Source organism: Carassius auratus, chromosome 15 (assembly GCF_003368295.1).
Source record: "Carassius auratus strain Wakin chromosome 15, ASM336829v1, whole genome shotgun sequence".
Lineage (NCBI taxonomy): Eukaryota > Metazoa > Chordata > Actinopteri > Cypriniformes > Cyprinidae > Carassius > Carassius auratus.
Window position 1 is genome coordinate 24,095,606 of NC_039257.1, and position 17,316 is coordinate 24,112,921.

A 17,316-nucleotide genomic window follows, 5' to 3' on the forward strand; every position below is an offset into this window, starting at 1 on the left:
TCAGGAAGGACTTTTATATTACATGTACCTAATTTTAGAAAATAATACTAATAGCAATAATACTCAAAATTACTTTATATTGCAGTTATACATACCTCCCGCGTCAGCTTTGTGGTTTCATCCATGGTATATAATTATTTATTTATTTTTGTAATGCTTTTATGTTTCTACTCCACATTGGATTGTGGGAAATAGTGGTTCAGCAATGTACATCGGTTGTACACTCGAAATCAGAATGAATTGTGGGTAAAAGATAGTGGACAAATGTATGGAATGAAGTAGTTCACTCAAAATTCGGACAGCACTACAAAATGGCTGACACCCCATATAGTGCACTATATAGTGGATAGGGAGTGGTTTCGGACACAGCATCAGCAACAGGCACGGTGACGGTTCCACAGTGCCCTCTTATTCCTGACATATAATTATATATATTTAAAATATATTTTTTTGTAAATTAATTTAGTTTTACTAGAATAAAATCAGCTTTGCAACTTTGCATGAAAAACTCGCGACAGGCGATTAACTAAATTACGTCACTAGCAGCTTGTATGTAATTGGTTGAAATATGACTGTATACGTCATGACGTTAAGTATTCTTTTTTTCAGTCAACTTCTACTCTTTATTCAATTCATAATAATCTGTATTGGTCTTAAACACCTAATGCGCTTGATCATTCAAGCAATCATGGATTTAAGGAAATGGTTTACCACCACCTCGACAACAGTGAAAACTGTCATGCCTAGCACTAGCACCACCAGTGATGTCGACAGGCCAGTGACAGAGGCCCATCCGAGCGACGGTAGGCGAGCTAGCGTAACTGCTTCCAGTCATGATGATGACACTTGCCCAGATGATTTGGGAAAAGATGAGCCTTTGCAAATAAAACTAAATTCGTATCCCACATGCTTATTTGACACCAGAAACAGATAATTTTTACACGCGTGGTTTCAGAAAAGAGATTGGCTCGAGTATTCGGTTAAAGTAGATGTGGCCTTCTGCTACCCTTGTAGAAAATTTAGCGCTAGAAGTGCTACGCAGATCAAGATCGGGCAGCCGCAGAGCGGGACTAGGCTTGAACTAAACTAAATGGTCCATTCCTCTTTTTGCTTAATCTAAAAATTCTTTATAATGCTCAAGTTTTTACTAATAATTTCATAATATGAATAATGTGTAAGGATTATTCAATTCAATTTGATGACATTTTACTATAGCCATAATCGACATCTTTAAACTTGAAAAGGGATTTTTTAAAAAGGCAGTTAAAACAGTTCTACTAAAGATAGTCGTAATATGGGTTTAAATAGCCTGATTTTATTTAGGCCTATTTTTATTTTCTATAAATGTAAAAAAAAAAGACAAAAAAAAAGACAAACAGCATTAATTTTGAGATATCCTTCGATGTTCAATTTCAGTTAACGCAACCTTTAATTAAATCGTTGCCACCCTAGGTTCTTTGTTGCTCAATCCTGCCAATATCATTCTGCAAGGAGAGGATACATACCTTTTAACTGGGATGAAACTTATATCTTCAGCTGCCGAATATGTGCGCAATCTCCGCAGCGAAGATGAATTCTGCATTTTCTGTGACACAGTTACAGCGAGCACAAAAGATACACCTGTCTCAGCAAAACGGAGGCGACAGGTAAACAAGAACCTGACTGAATATGTAGTTGAAGAAACAACTGGAGCCAACATCATTGATAAAGTGGAGCTACGCAGGCTGTACATCAGTGCTTTGGATCATATTCTTGGTGAAATTGAGGTGCGTTTCAGTGAGCGTAATTGCCGCAGCACTTGCCGCTCTTGACCCAGAAAATGATGACTACTAGAAGACTTCTCTCTGAACATCACAAAGTTCTCGAAGCAATGCCTAGTGTTTTGTCTGCACTTGGATGACAGATGGTGGCCAAGCGCATCATTCTCCAACCACGAGTAACCACCTTTTTTGTTTACTTTTTGAATTTATTTTATATTTAAGGAGTTTTAGACAAATTAGAGCCCAGGTGCAAATGTAATACTTCTAGTTGGATTGAATAACTTGCTGAGATAACAAATGTTGTTTACATCTTGGAATAAATTATATCAGTTGATTAAGCCAAGTAAAATTCCCTAATGCAGAGATGTATCTCATCAATTCCTCAGATAGCCTGGATAAAGCCTAAATTCTGATTCAGAAAGTGAACCAACAATAGGAGAACCTCATGATCCAGACCACTGGTGTATGGATAGGGTGATATCGTGAATTTCTGTTTAGACCAAACAAATGTGAGAAGGTATATTCAGTTATCAGTCCAGTATTAATTACTGAACACAAAGGAGTATATTTGGAATAATCTTAATATACAAACTATTGTTGGATTCTTTTCACTTCCGTAGTATAATTTCTTATTACTATGGAAATGAATGGGACCCAAGATTTGCTTGGTAACAAACATTCTTCAAAATATCTTCCTTTGTGTTCAGCAGCAAACCTAAATGAACACAGTTTTGCAACAACTCTTGAGTAAGTAAAAGACAGAACTGTAATTTTAGCTATCCCTCTGTGCTGTTTTGTAACAGTTTTCACGTTATCAAGAACTTCAGCTTAGCACTAAACATTATTCTTGCCCAATAGGAGTGTCATCGATAAAGAAATAGTTAAAAATTGTCTTTTGTTAGTGCATGTAGCTTAAAAAAAGCTGTAGCATACCTGTTTGTGGATATGTCCTGACGAGACGTAGCCTCTGAGTCTTCACTGGAGCATCGTTTCTCAGGGAATGGATGATTTTCTGTGGGTCTGCCATCAATGAAGTGGAAAAGGCAAACATTTGGAAATTTCTGTGGTTTCTTTAAGTTTAAGGCTTTTAGTTTTAATCAAGGCAGACAAGCTTCTTCTCCCTCCGGAGGGGCGTGCAAATCATAGGGTCCCCCATCCACATTCAGCTCTGGTGTGTGGATTATGGTAAAAAAAAAATGACTTGCAGGTATTTCTTACTTTTGATCCAGCTATTATGACACTCCTTTACTCCTTAACTAGCCTGTAAAATCTACACAGCGAAACTACTGCATCACAATACAACTACTATAAGCGTGTGATATAGTGATATAGTAGTGATATGCTTGGCGAGCAGTATATATGCAGTGAGAGTGGTAATTGCATCAGAATCTTCTCCTTCACTTCACTCACCAGGCCTGTATTTCCCAGAAGTGCTTCAAAAGCTTAAGTTCATCGTAGACACTTTGAAACCAATGCAGCTACATATTTTATATCCCTTAATCCTACTCACCATACCTAAATTTATTACACGGCTCTGTGGAATACTTGATTCTGATTGGTCAATATCGCCATCCAGAGGTACGATATTCACCGCTAAGATCCGGTAAATTAAATAACAGATTGCTCATCCGGGTACTACGAGCTGTCATGCTAAACAAGTCACTTTGCTTGCGTTGACTCTCTGGTGCCATCGTGAGACTAAAAAAACTTAACCACAGTGTGTTACAGTGGAAGACTTCAGCATTAATTTCAACATATATGGTAAAAACAAATATATGTGTAATAAGCAAAATAATGTATATCCTGTATCTCAGAATAAATCAGGGTAATTCCGATCACCCTGTTGGGGTTTATTCTGAGATTACATTATCTCAGAAGAGTACATTATCCCTTACTTAACAACTACCTTACATTTAGTAGGTTAATAAGCAGCAAATTGAGGCAAAAGTTAACTAAATTAGTTAATAGTGAGAAATGGTCCCCAAACTAAAGACAGACACATACTCTTAAAGAGTCATAATTTTGTAACAATTCAAAAGGCATGCATTCCTTACAAAATAATGGTAATAGTAATAATAATAATTATGATAATTGTTGCTGCTGCTGCTGCTGCTGCTGTTGTTATGAGACATTATGTGATCAGTAGTCAGTGCACATTGCACAGTTGCATGATTCTCTTCTGGCCACAAGATGTCAACAGAAAACCTACCAGCTCTGGGCCTAGCTGACCGAGATATTGCAGAACACAGACCAAAGAAGGTCCAGATTTAGCAATCAAACCAGGTAAGTATAGTAATTCATTAAAGTCAGTTTTTTGGTTTAAATATCTGTGCTGTTTTCGGGGTATGTTAACAATCATTGCAACTATGTTCCTTGCTTTGTTTATTTGCAAGAAAATCTTTTGTTGTGTATCCTAAATAAATACTTTATATTCAAACTGTATAAACGTGCTATTACTGATATCTTGCAGTGACTTGACAACAACTCCTCACATGCTGTCACCTCTAACTGTTGTCATTCTCAAGTGCCTCTCTAGAAACAACACATCTGCCCGTTCTAGATACCACGGGGTACACTAAATTTGTCTGAAAGGCCCTGTCTCTTTTGCTAAAAGATCTCCCCCGTCCAAAATCATCAAAATGTTTCTTGCAGTTATAACATTTGCCATATTTTACTTCAAAAATTAAATAAAAATAGAATACAGGGATAGATACAATAACAGGGGGAAAAAGAGATACAAAAAGAAGAATAAAAATAGTGAAGACCTCATCAAACAAATATGTCTTGAGATGGGTTTCAAACATGTTTACAGAAGTAGAGGATCTAATAAAGTTATAAACTTATGGCGTGACCGAGGAATATCAAGAAGCAGCTGGTTTTGAGATCTCTAGGAGGCATGAAAACGAATAAGACTGGAAACATATCCTGGATCTGGTTCATATGAAGCTTTAAAAAGATACAACAGTACCTTACTTCATTCTAAACTGAACAGGCCAACCACAACGTGAACCCTCTGCAGTTAAAACCCACTCACATTGTGATAGCATTAAAATAATCGAGATGTGAAGAGATAAAAGCCTGAATTACCATTTTCCCCCACTCTGTTTTTCAGACAAACGAGTACACACTTGATTCCAGCGGTACACGGTCATTATCCAAACCACACACTCTCATACACACGTGAATGCTTGTTATGTTCTGTTTGTTTGTTGTGAGTCAGTGTCCAATCTGAACCAAGCAGCGGCAGCCGGTTATGACATCATCTAACCACATCTAACTGATTACATCAGTTTGGATTTATCTTTCAAACGAAATACTGTGACAACGGAGAGGGATCGTTTTCTGATATGAACAATTTGACCTCACATAAAGATTGTATGGCTTCAGAACTTGGAATGCAACCCGAGTTCTTTGTAATAATTATGTTTTGTTTGTAATATTTTTCATTGGCTAGTAAATGCCTGTGACTAATTTTATCTGCCTGTTATGTGTTTAATTTTGTTACACCAGAAGCACTCTCCAAATCTACGACTTTGACTCAGTTTTTAATTTCATAAAACACTTTTTGCAAAACACGACATATAGTTCTCTATATAACACACAAAAATCTAACAGGAATTGCTGTTAGATTTGCTTTTGAGATGTGTTTGTGATATTTTGAATGCTGTGCTTCATTTTGCAAGTTCTTGTATTTGTGTGTAAAATTTTCCCATATTCAATGCTTGCTGTACTCTATTACTTTGGGGTGCTTCTGTCTCATGGTTTTGATTTTGGTCATCGACCTCGCTCACGCTGCCAGTCAAAGTCAAAGTCAAAGTCACCTTTATTTATATAGCGTTTTAAACAAAATACATTGCGTCAAAGCACTGAACAACATTCATTAGGAAAACAGTGTCTCAATAATGCAAAATGATAGTTAAAGGCAGTTCATCCATTGAATTCAGTGATGTCATCTCTGTTCAGTTTAAATAGTGTCTGTGCATTTATTTGCAATCAAGTCAACGATATCGCTGTAGATGAAGTGACCCCAACTAAGCAAGCCAGAGGCGACAGCGGCAAGGAACCAAAACCCGATCGGTGACAGAATGGAGAAAAAACCTTGGGAGAAACCAGGCTCAGTTGGGGGCCAGTTCTCCTCTGACCAGACGAAACCAGTAGTTCAATTCCAGACTGCAGCAAAGTCAGATTGTGCAGAAGAATCATCTGTTTCCTGTGGTCTTGTCCTGGTGGTCCTCTGAGACAAGGTCTTTACAGGGGATCTGTATCTGGGGCTCTAGTTGTCCTGGTCTCCACTGTCTTTCAGGGCAGTAGAGGTCCTTTCTAGGTGCTGATCCACCATCATGTCTGGATACGTACTGGATCCGGGTGACTGCAGTGACCCTCTGATCTGGACACAGACTGGATCTGGTGGCCACGGTGACCTCGGAATAAGAGAGAAACAGACTAATATTAGCGTGGATGCCATTCTTCTAATGATGTAGCAAGTACATAGGGTGTTATGGGAAGTGTTTCCGGTTCCGGTTTACCTAATTAATGCAGCCTAAAAATCCTTTAACGGATTTGGATATTAAAAGCATATTAGTATGTTATGTGTATGCCAGGTTAAAGAGATGGGTTTTTAATCTAGATTTAAACTGCAAGAGTGTGTCTGCCTCCCGAACAATGTTAGGTAGGTTATTCCAGAGTTTAGGCGCCGAATAGGAAAAGGATCTGCCGCCCGCAGTTGATTTTGATATTCTAGGTATTATCAAATTGCCTGAGTTTTGAGAACGTAGCGGACGTAGAGGAGTATAATGTAAAAGGAGCTCATTCAAATACTGAGGTGCTAAACCATTCAAGGCTTTATAAGTAATAAGCAATATTTTAAAATCTATACGATGTTTGATAGGGAGCCAGTGCAGCGACGACAGGACCGGGCTAATATGGTCATACTTCCTGGTTCTAGTAAGGCAAGGCAAGGCAAGTTCATTTATATAGCACATTTCATACACAATGGTAATTCAAAGTGCTTTACATAAAAGAAAGCAAAATAATCATGAAGAAAAAATAACAAAAATAAAACAAGCAATTTTAAAACTTTTAAAATGATTAAAACATTTAAAAACAGTTAGAAAATGATAAAAAAAAAATTAGAACAGTGAAACAGTGAAAACAGTGAAAATATAGTGCAATCTGTTCGGACATTGCACAGTGCTCATTCAATAATTGCACAGCTAAACAGATGGGTTTTTAATCTAGATTTAAATGTGACTAGTGTTTTAGCACATCTGATCTCTTCTGGAAGCTGATTCCAACTGCGGGCAGCATAGTAACTAAAGGCCGACTCCCCTTGTTTTGTGTGAACCCTTGGTATTTCTAACTGACTTGATCCTAGTGATCTGAGTGCTCTGTTAGGTTTATATTCAGTGAACATATCTGCAATATATTTCGGTCCTAGGTCATTTAGTGACTTATATACGAGTAAAAGTACTTTAAAATCAATCCTAAATGTAACTGGAAGCCAGTGTAAGTTCTGGGTTCTAGTCAAAATCCTGGCAGCAGCGTTCTGGATGAGCTGCAGCTGTCTAATGGTCTTTTTGGGAAGGCCAGTGAGGAGCCCATTACAATAGTCCACCCTGCTGGTCATAAAGGCATGAACAAGTTTCTCCAAGTCTTCGATGGAAACAAAACATCTAATTCTTGCAATGTTTTTTAAATGATAGTATGCTGATTTAGTTACTGCTTTGACATGACTACTGAAACTAAGGTCTGTCTCCAGAATCACACCAATATTCCTGACTTGATTTTTAGTTGTTTGATCCCTAGAGTCAAGGTAAGCATTCACCTTGAACACTTAATCTTTGTTTCCAAATGCAATGACTTCAGTTTTTTCTTTATTTAACTGAAGATAGTTCTGGCACATCCAACTATTAATTTCATCAATGCATTGGCAGTGGGAGTCAATGGGGCTGTAGTCAATTGGAGATAAGGCTAGGTAAATCTGGGTATCATCAGCATAGCTGTGGTAGCCAATTTGGTTCTCTCTCATTATTTGACTTAGTGGAAGCATATACAGGCTAAACAAGAGCGGTTCAAGAATTGAGCCTTGTGGGACTCCGCATGTCATGGATGTCCACTTAGACTTATGCTCTCCTATACTCACATAATAGCCTCTCCATTCTAAGTATGATCTGAACCATTTGAGTACCATCCCAGAAAGCCCGACCCAGTTTTCCAGTCTCTCTAGTAGTATGTTATGATCGACAGTGTCAAACGCAGCACTGAGATCTAGCAATACCAGCACCGATATTTTGCCAGAGTCACAATTTAAGCAAATATAATTTATTATCTTAATGAGTGCTGTCTCTGTGCTGTGATGATAAGTATTTGTTCAGCTGATTAAAAACTACCTTTTCTATAATTTTGCCTATAAAAGGAAGATTAGATATTGGTCTAAAATTGCTCAAAATTTTGTTATCAAGATTGGTCTTTTTCAGAAGGGGCTTAACAATTGCAGTTTTTAGGGAGTTTGGAAATGTCCCAAAAAGAAGTGGGGCATTCACCACTTCTAAGAGATCTGCTTTTAAGCAGTCAAGCACACTTTTGAAAAAAGATGTGGGAAGTGTGTCAAGACAAAAGGTTGACGATTTTAGTTGCTGCACTATGTCTTCCAGAATTTTGCTATCAATTGTTTCAAAAATAGACATAGTATCATTTTGATATTTTGGCCGAATCTGTCTGACCTCTGCATTACTTGAGGATGTGCTAATTGCCTTCCTGATATTGATGATCTTCTCAGAAAAGAAAGATCCAAACTCATTGCATTTGCTGTCTGATAGCATATCATTGGGAATCTGACTTGGGGGGTTTGTCAGTCTCTCAACAGTGGCAAAAAAGAGTACGAGTGTTATTTAAGTTACTGTTTATAAGATTTGAGAAGAAATTCTGTCTAGCTGTGGCTAGTTTCACATTAAAAGCATGAAGGATATCTTTATAGATGCTATAGTGAATTTCAAGTTTCGTCTTCCTCTACATTCGCTCGGCTTTTCTGCATTGTCTTTTCATAGTCTGAACTGCTGTTGATCTTCTCCAAACTGATTTCTGTCTGTTTGTTTTCTTACTGACTATTATTGGAGCAATATCATCAATAAAATTCTTAACTTTTGAGTTGAAGGAATCAAGGAGAATATCAACAGAGTCTGCAGAAATGCTTGGTGTTAAAGATATAGCCTCCATAAATAGTACACTTCTCGTTAAGTACTGTTCTCGTTTATGCATCTTCTTCTGACAGAGACAGATCTAGATTCAGTTGTAGCAGAGATCAATATATCAAAGAAAATACAGAAGTGATCACATGCTATGTCCTTAGTAACAATGGATGAGATGTTTAGACCCCTACTGATGATTAGATACACACCTTTGTGTGTGGGTCCATGCAGATGCTGAATCAGGTCAAAGGTGTTTAGAACCGTTATCATTTCTTTTGTAGTTTTGTTTTCTGCATTATCTATGTGAATATTAAAATCCCCTGCAATTGCAAAACAGTCAAACTCTGAGGAAATTATTGATAACATTTCTGTGACCTCTTCAACAAAGGCTGGAGAGTATTTTGGAGGCCTGTAAATAATAATAAACAGAATGTGTGGAGCACCTTTCAGCACAATCCCTAGATATTCAAAAGACAAGTACTGACCAAATGACACCTGCTTGCATTGATAGACATCTTTAAATAGAGCAGCTACACCTCCACCTCTCCTAACAGTCCTGCAAACACTCATGTAAGTGAAGTTAGGAGGGGCTGCTTCATTTAGGATTGTTGCACTGCAGCTGTCTTCTAGCCATGTTTCATTTAGAAACATAAAATTCAGATTGTTTGTGGTTATAAAGTCATTGATTAGAAATGATTTATTTTTTAGTGAGCGAATGAAAGTGCTAACTTGAAGTGGAGATGCTGGAGAGAGGGATAATGTGTCTGGTGAGATGGGCTGTGTCTCTGGTGTTTCCGGTGGCTGTGATGTGTTGTCCTGGCTTCCCTGGCTGTTTTCCAGAAAGTCGTCATTGGGTGGTGAATCTTGTAGCTGTTTTGATACATCACAGTCAGTCTGTGAGGAGCTCTGTGGGCAGGGCTCAGCGGGGATAGTGTCTATCAACAGTGATTGTATTGGCTGCATGGTGTTATCAGTGTCCTTGTGGGATATGTCAACCACATGATGCCTCGGACCCGGTGTGTGTGTGCTGAATGGATTGACACACTCTACTGAAGGATGACGAAGGGAGAAGTAGATATTGTCCTTAAACACTCTTGCACCAAGTTTGTTTGGGTGGAGTCCATCTGGTTTAAACAATTGTCTATGGCCCCAGAAAAGATTGAAGTTGCCGATGAAATTGACTCCTTTTGTATTACAAGATCTTTGTAGCCATGTGTTGAGCCCAAGCAACCGTGAAAACATATTTGTTCCCCTTGCTGGGAGTGGTCCACTGATGAACTTTGAGCCTTTGAAGTGTTTCAAAGAGTTCAGTGAAGTCCTTCTTAAGGAGTTCTGAATATCATTCTTCCCCACATGGATGATGATTTGATTTGCAGTCTTGTGCTTCATCAGAATGTTCTGAAGTTCCTTGTTCACATCAGAGACCGTTGCTTGAGGAAGGCACCATGTTGTTGTAGTCCTGTTACGGATGTTTCTGATAATAGAGTCACCCACTATCAGAGTCCTTGGCTCGGCTGCGCTCTGAGCTGAATGCCGCTGTCTGCTCGTCCTTGAGCGCCTGTTAGTAGCGGTGTTTGCTGCTGGCTGATCAGATCCATATTTAAATACATTTGGGGATTCCTCACCCACATTTATTAATGTAGAATACCAGTATTTACAAGCCTTATCATAGTCGAATCTGTAGAGGAAGCAATTGCAGCAATACGAGAAACTCTTGACAATCTGATATCTCGTGTTCCTTTGGGTCTCGCTCCCTGTTTGTACCATCGATTAGTGTGGCGATCAGTTTCGGCTTGTTCCTCTACACTTGGTATAAACTGTTGAGATTCAGAAGATTCATGGGGCTCACCGGCTGTATGCTGAGGGGGTCCATGACGACGGTCTGCTAAGTGTTCCGTCTGTTTTGGAAGTCCAGAAAGTAACTTTGTTTCAAGAATCACAATCCTTTGTAGAAGTTTGCAGCAGTTCATGCAACAAGTAGATCCAACAGGAGGCATTTTCTCTCTCTTCTGTTTTAATGTAGGCAGTTGTTATCCCGTCACAGGAATGTAAGCTGTTAGCAGTGGGAGAGAAAGTCTTCTTTTTGTAGTATTACTCCAGTCCCAATGTTTTTAGTTTTATTGTTTGTGCCAAAAATCTGTTGTTTGAGCACTGTGCTGATCCGCTGAAGTAAAAATCTTAGAAAATCAGAGAAAAGTACAGAAATAAGAAGCAAAGCGCAGAGCAGTAAGCTAGAATGTCCGAACGGTAGCAAAGCCGTTAACTACTAACTAAGAGTTAGTAAGAACTCTTGCTGCTGCTTTTTGGACTAGCTGTAGTTTGTTTACCAAGCGTGCAGAACAACCACCCAATAAAGCATTACAATAATCTAACCTTGAGGTCATAAATGCATGGATTAACATTTCTGCATTTGACATTGAGAGCTTAGGCCGTAATTTAGATATATTTTTTAGATGGAAAAATGCAGTTTTACAAATGCTAGAAACGTGGCTTTCTAAGGAAAGATTGCGATCAAATAGCACACCTATGTTCCTAACTGATGACGAAGAATTGACAGAGCAACCATCAAGTCTTAGACAGTGTTCTAGATTATTACAAGCAGAGTTTTTAGGTCCTATAATTAACACCTCTGTTTTTTTCTGAATTTAGCAGTAAGAAATTACTCGTCATCCAGTTTTTATATCGACTATGCATTCCATTCGTTTTTCAAATTGGTGTGTTTCACCGGGCCGCGAAAAAATATAGAGCTGAGTATCATCAGCATAACAGTGAAAGCTAACACCATGTTTCCTGATGAGATCTCCCAAGGGTAACATATAAAGCATGAAGAGTAGCGGCCCTAGTACTGAGCCTGGAGGTACTCCATACTGCACTTGTGATTGATATGATACATCTTCATTCACTGCTACGAACTGATGGCGGTTATATAAGTACGATTTAAACCATGCTAATGCACTTCCACTGATGCCAACAAAGTGTTCAAGTCTATGCAAAAGAATGCTGCGGTCAATTGTGTCAAATGCAGCACCAAGATCCAATAAAACTAATAGAGAGATACACCCACGATCAGATGATAAGAGCAGATCATTTGTAACTCTAAGGAGAGCAGTCTCAGTACTATGATACGGTCTAAATCCTGACTGGATATCCTCACATATACCATTTTTCTCTAAGAAGGAATATAATTGTGAGGATACCACCTTTTCTAGTATCTTGGACAGAAAAGGGAGATTCGAGATTGGTCTATAATTAACTAGTTCTTTGGGGTCAAGTTGTGGTTTTTTGATGAGAGGCTTAATAACAGCCAGTTTGAAGGTTTTGGGGACATATCCTAATGACAATGAGGAATTAATAATAGTCAGAAGATGATCTATGACTTCTGGAAGCACCTCTTTTAGGAGCTTAGATGGTATAGGGTCTAACATACATGTTGTTGGTTTAGATGATTTAACAAGTTTATATAATTCTTCCTCTCCTATAGTAGAGAATGAGTGGAACTGTTCCTCAGGGGGTCTATAGTGCACTGTCTGATGTGATACTGTAGCTGACGGCTGAATGGTTGCAATTTTATCTCTAGTAGTATCATAAATAGTATATTTAATAGTAAATATTTATTATCTAATAGTATTTACTTCAATATATTTTAGAAGTAAAGTAGTTCATAAAGTATCTTCTCAAATCTAGACAATGCCTTAATGCCTTTTATTGAGTAAAAGTTCAGTACTGTCTTTGTTCCTGGGTTCATATACATTAACATCTTTAAAAAATCCTTGAGACCACTGTCTCATAATAATGTGCATGTTAACTCTGAGAAAATCAATAGTGCTTGAGTTTGACTTGTGTTTCAAAAGTGTGCAAATAATTTTATAGCCACTATGCATGACATATTGAAGCATATAACGTTTACTTATCGTTAAATTACTGAAAGAACTCAAAGAAATTACTGAAATACTCAAAGAAAACTTGCTGTTGAGTCTATGCGTAATGTATAATAGCTTTGATATGAGATTCCTAATGTATATAATGTTTACACGATGATTTGCTTATTGTATTTCTCATTTGTGAGTTACATTGGATAAAAGCATCTAGTAAATTAATAAAATATCAAATTTATCCAAACCAAACTGACAGAGAATAAGAGGTGGGAAAAAAAAAACAGAAAAAAAGAACTGGGTTTATCAGTTGTTTAGGGACAATACTCAGTTCTTCTTTTTCATAAATGGTAAACAAACCAGAACTTTCTTTGTTTTCATTTCAGATTCTTTAAAGTAGCCATAATTTGCCCTGACAACAGTTTTACATTGAATCATTTGGCAGAGTCTTTAGTCTTTGGCAGTGTCTGAAAAGTCAAGCAGCTGGGCCCCTCTCTAACTGCCAGTGTGGAGAAAAACACACCAAACTGTAATTGGATCTTGGTGAATGAACATAAACAAATGCTCAGCAATATCAGATAAGCAGCTAAAGCCGGCACCACACTAGCTGCCCAGGACCAACTCCATTCCAAGAGGGTCGTCACACTTAACAAACTGTTGCTCTTCTCAGTCAGCAACACACTTAAGACCAGAAGATACAGGGAGCAAACTATAGAACTGCCATGTGAAGCTTTGTTGAAATAAAATAAACATGACCGCATGTACTGTCTAGATTCAGACTGAAAAGTCCATGACAGCCTATCATTCATCAAAAAAATTACGTATTATTGTCTCTCTAAAATAAATCCTTTACCTATTAACCTGCTGTACTCTTCCTGGGCTACATCATCTGATCCAGTGGCATGCAAGTGGAGAACTGTATGAATGAATGATGAACAGCATATGAGTCATCCTCGCAGAACTACTGCTTGGGGCTTGAGTTGCTGGAGGATGATTTTGGCATGCTGGGTGTGTTTGACCAGTGATGAGAAGTAGATCAAGATGTCTTCTATGTGAATTATGACAAAGTGGCAAAGCTTCTCATGGAAGACCTCATTGATGAAGTTTTGGAAGACATTAAAAACATTGGCTTGCCCATATAATACACACTCAGTGGTCAGTAGTTGTAATGTATGTAGTCTTACACTCATTCCCCCTGTATGAGATTCTACTCACTCTTCAACTTGAGCCTTCTGAAGGTACCTTACAGAACTGATATATACTGTACACTCACTGCCCACTTTATTAGGTACACCTTGCTAGTACACAGGTTGTACCCCCTTTTGCCTTCAGAACTGCCTTAAAGGGTTAGTTCGCCCAAAAATGAAAATTATGTCATTAATAACTCACCCTTATGCTGTTCCAAACATGTAAGGCCTCCTTTTATCTTCGGAACACAGTTTAATATATTTTAGATTTAGTCTGAGAGCTCTCAGTCCCTCCATTGAAGCTGTGTGTACGGTATATTGTTCATGTCCTGAAAGGTAAGAGAAACATCATCAAAGTAGTCCATGTGACATCAGAGGGTCCGTTGGAATTTTTTGAAGCATCGAAAATACATTTTGGTCCAAAAATAGCAAAAACGATGACTTTATTCAGCATTGTCTTCTCTTCCGTGTCTGTTGTGAGAGAGAGTTCGATAAGGTGTTGGAAACATTCCTCAGAGATTTTAGTCCATACAGACATGAGCTGCAGATTTGTTTTGAGATTGAGTTCTGGTGACTGTTGAGGCCATTTGAGTAAAGTGAACTCATTGTAATGTTCAAGAAATCAGTCTGAGATGATTTGAGCTTTGTGACATGGTTCATTATCCTGCTGGAAGTAGCCATCAGAAGATGAGTACACTGTAGTCATAAATGAATGGATATGTTCAGCAACAATACTCAGGTAAACTGTGGCATTTAAACAATGCCCCAATTGGTACTAAAGGGCCCAAAGTGTGCCAAGAAAATATCCCCCACACCATTACACCACCACCAACAGCCTGAACCATTGAGACAAAGCAGGATGGATCCATGTTTTCATGTTCTTTATGCCAAATTCTGACCCTATTATCTGAATGTCGCAGTTTTCAAATTAATGTACAAAACACATAAAGACAGTATATTTTATATGTTTATTCAATGGCATCTTTTTTATGAGTGAAGGCGAGTATCACTGATAGCTATACTGATATGTCTTTATGAAATTTACCATTGATTATAGCCATTCAACATTACAGTATAGATGAGGTATAAGGTATTAGACTTAAATAATATTAATAATAATTTAACTTAAAAAAAAAAAAAAAAAAACTTTACATAAACCCATTATAATAAATGTCAGATTTAGCTACCTGTGCCCTTCAGGGAGTAGGAAGTTTATAGAAATATAGAAAGTTACATATAGATGAATCTTTAAAGCTATAAAAGTTATTGATTTACTTTTTTTATTTTGTTCTTTGATGAACAGCAGCAGGGTTGTTAGTTCATTTGGCTGCTGTTACTTTAAGAGCTGCCACTTCTGAACATAACACGGAACTGACTCACATATTTACTCAAAATTTTTTATTTATTATTGTGCTTTAATATGAAATTATAAACAGCACCACCGTATTTGTGCGTGCAGTTGAAGAGCATGTGCTTCTTCTGCAGCTACAGTTTTGTTCAAAATAATAGCAGTACAATGTGACTAACCAGAATAATCAAGGTTTTTCGTATATTTTTTTATTGCTACGTGGCAAACAAGTTACCAGTAGGTTCAGTAGATTCTCAGAAAACAAATGAGACCCAGCATTCATGATATGCACGCTCTTAAGGCTGTGCAATTGGGCAATTAGTTGAATTAGTTGAAAGGGGTGTGTTCAAAAAAATAGCAGTGTGGCATTCAATCACTGAGGTCATCAATTTTGTGAAGAAACAGGTGTGAATCAGGTGGCCCCTATTTAAGGATGAAGCCAACACTTGTTGAACATGCATTTGAAAGCTGAGGAAAATGGGTCGTTCAAGACATTGTTCAGAAGAACAGCGTACTTTGATTAAAAAGTTGATTAGAGAGGGGAAAACCTATAAAGAGGTGCAAAAAATGATAGGCTGTTCAGCTAAAATGATCTCCAATGCCTTAAAATGGAGAGCAAAACCAGAGAGACGTGGAAGAAAACGGAAGACAACCATCAAAATGGATAGAAGAATAACCAGAATGGCAAAGGCTCAGCCAATGATCACCTCCAGGATGATCAAAGACAGTCTGGAGTTACCTGTAAGTACTGTGACAGTTAGAAGACGTCTGTGTGAAGCTAATCTATTTTCAAGAATCCCCCGCAAAGTCCCTCTGTTAAAAAAAAGGCATGTGCAGAAGAGGTTACAATTTGCCAAAGAACACATCAACTGGCCTAAAGAGAAATGGAGGAACATTTTGTGGACTGATTAGAGTAAAATTGTTCTTTTTGGGTCCAAGGGCCACAGGCAGTTTGTGAGACGACCCCCAAACTCTGAATTCAAGCCACAGTACACAGTGAAGACAGTGAAGCATGGAGGTGCAAGCATCATGATATGGGCATGTTTCTCCTACTATGGTGTTGGGCCTATTTATCGCATACCAGCGATCATGGATCAGTTTGCATATGTTAAAATACTTGAAGAGGTCATGTTGCCCTATGCTGAAGAGGACATGCCCTTGAAATGGTTGTTTCAACAAGACAATGACCCAAAACACACTAGTAAACGGGCAAAGTCTTGGTTCCAAACCAACAAAATTAATGTTATGGAGTGGCCAGCCCAATCTCCAGACCTTAATCCAATTGAGAACTTGTGGGGTGATATCAAAAATGCTGTTTCTGAAGCAAAACCAAGAAATGTGAATGAATTGTGGAATGTTGTTAAAGAATCATGGAGTGGAATAACAGCTGAGAGGTGCCACAAGTTGGTTGACTCCATGCCACACAGATGTCAAGCAGTTTAAAAAAACTGTGGTCATACAACTAAATATTAGTTTAGTGATTCACAGGATTGCTAAATCCCAGAAAAAAAAAAATGTTTGTACAAAATAGTTTTGAGTTTGTACAGTCAAAGGTAGACACTGCTATTTTTTTGAACACACCCCATTCAACTAATTGCCCAATTGCACAGCCTTAAGAGCGTGCATATCATGAATGCTGGGTCTTGTTTGTTTTCTGACAATCTACTGAACCTACTGGTAACTTGTTTGCCACGTAGCAATAAAAAATATACTAAAATATAAAATATATATATAGAGAGAGAGAGAGAGAGAGAGTCTGCTGTTATACAATATATATAGAGTTACTATGTACACTTCATAGTATATAGGAACTCTTTTGAAGGTTCCTTTAGGAGGTCTTCTAGAAAAGCTACAACTACTAACATACATTTCTAGCTACATGGGGCCTTGAGAGCAGAGTCTCTGCCTGTGGCAAGGCAATATCTCAGCCAACACTGTATATGTTAATTGATAGGCTATACA

The 17,316-nt window shown here is 38.0% G+C and overlaps 1 protein-coding gene across 2 annotated transcripts in view; it reads left to right on the forward strand.

Moving 5' to 3' along the window:
- Positions 1–17,316, forward strand: part of LOC113115415 (tyrosine-protein kinase receptor UFO-like) — a 1,029,470-nt gene that overhangs the window by 481,803 nt on the left and 530,351 nt on the right. The window lies entirely within an intron of this gene.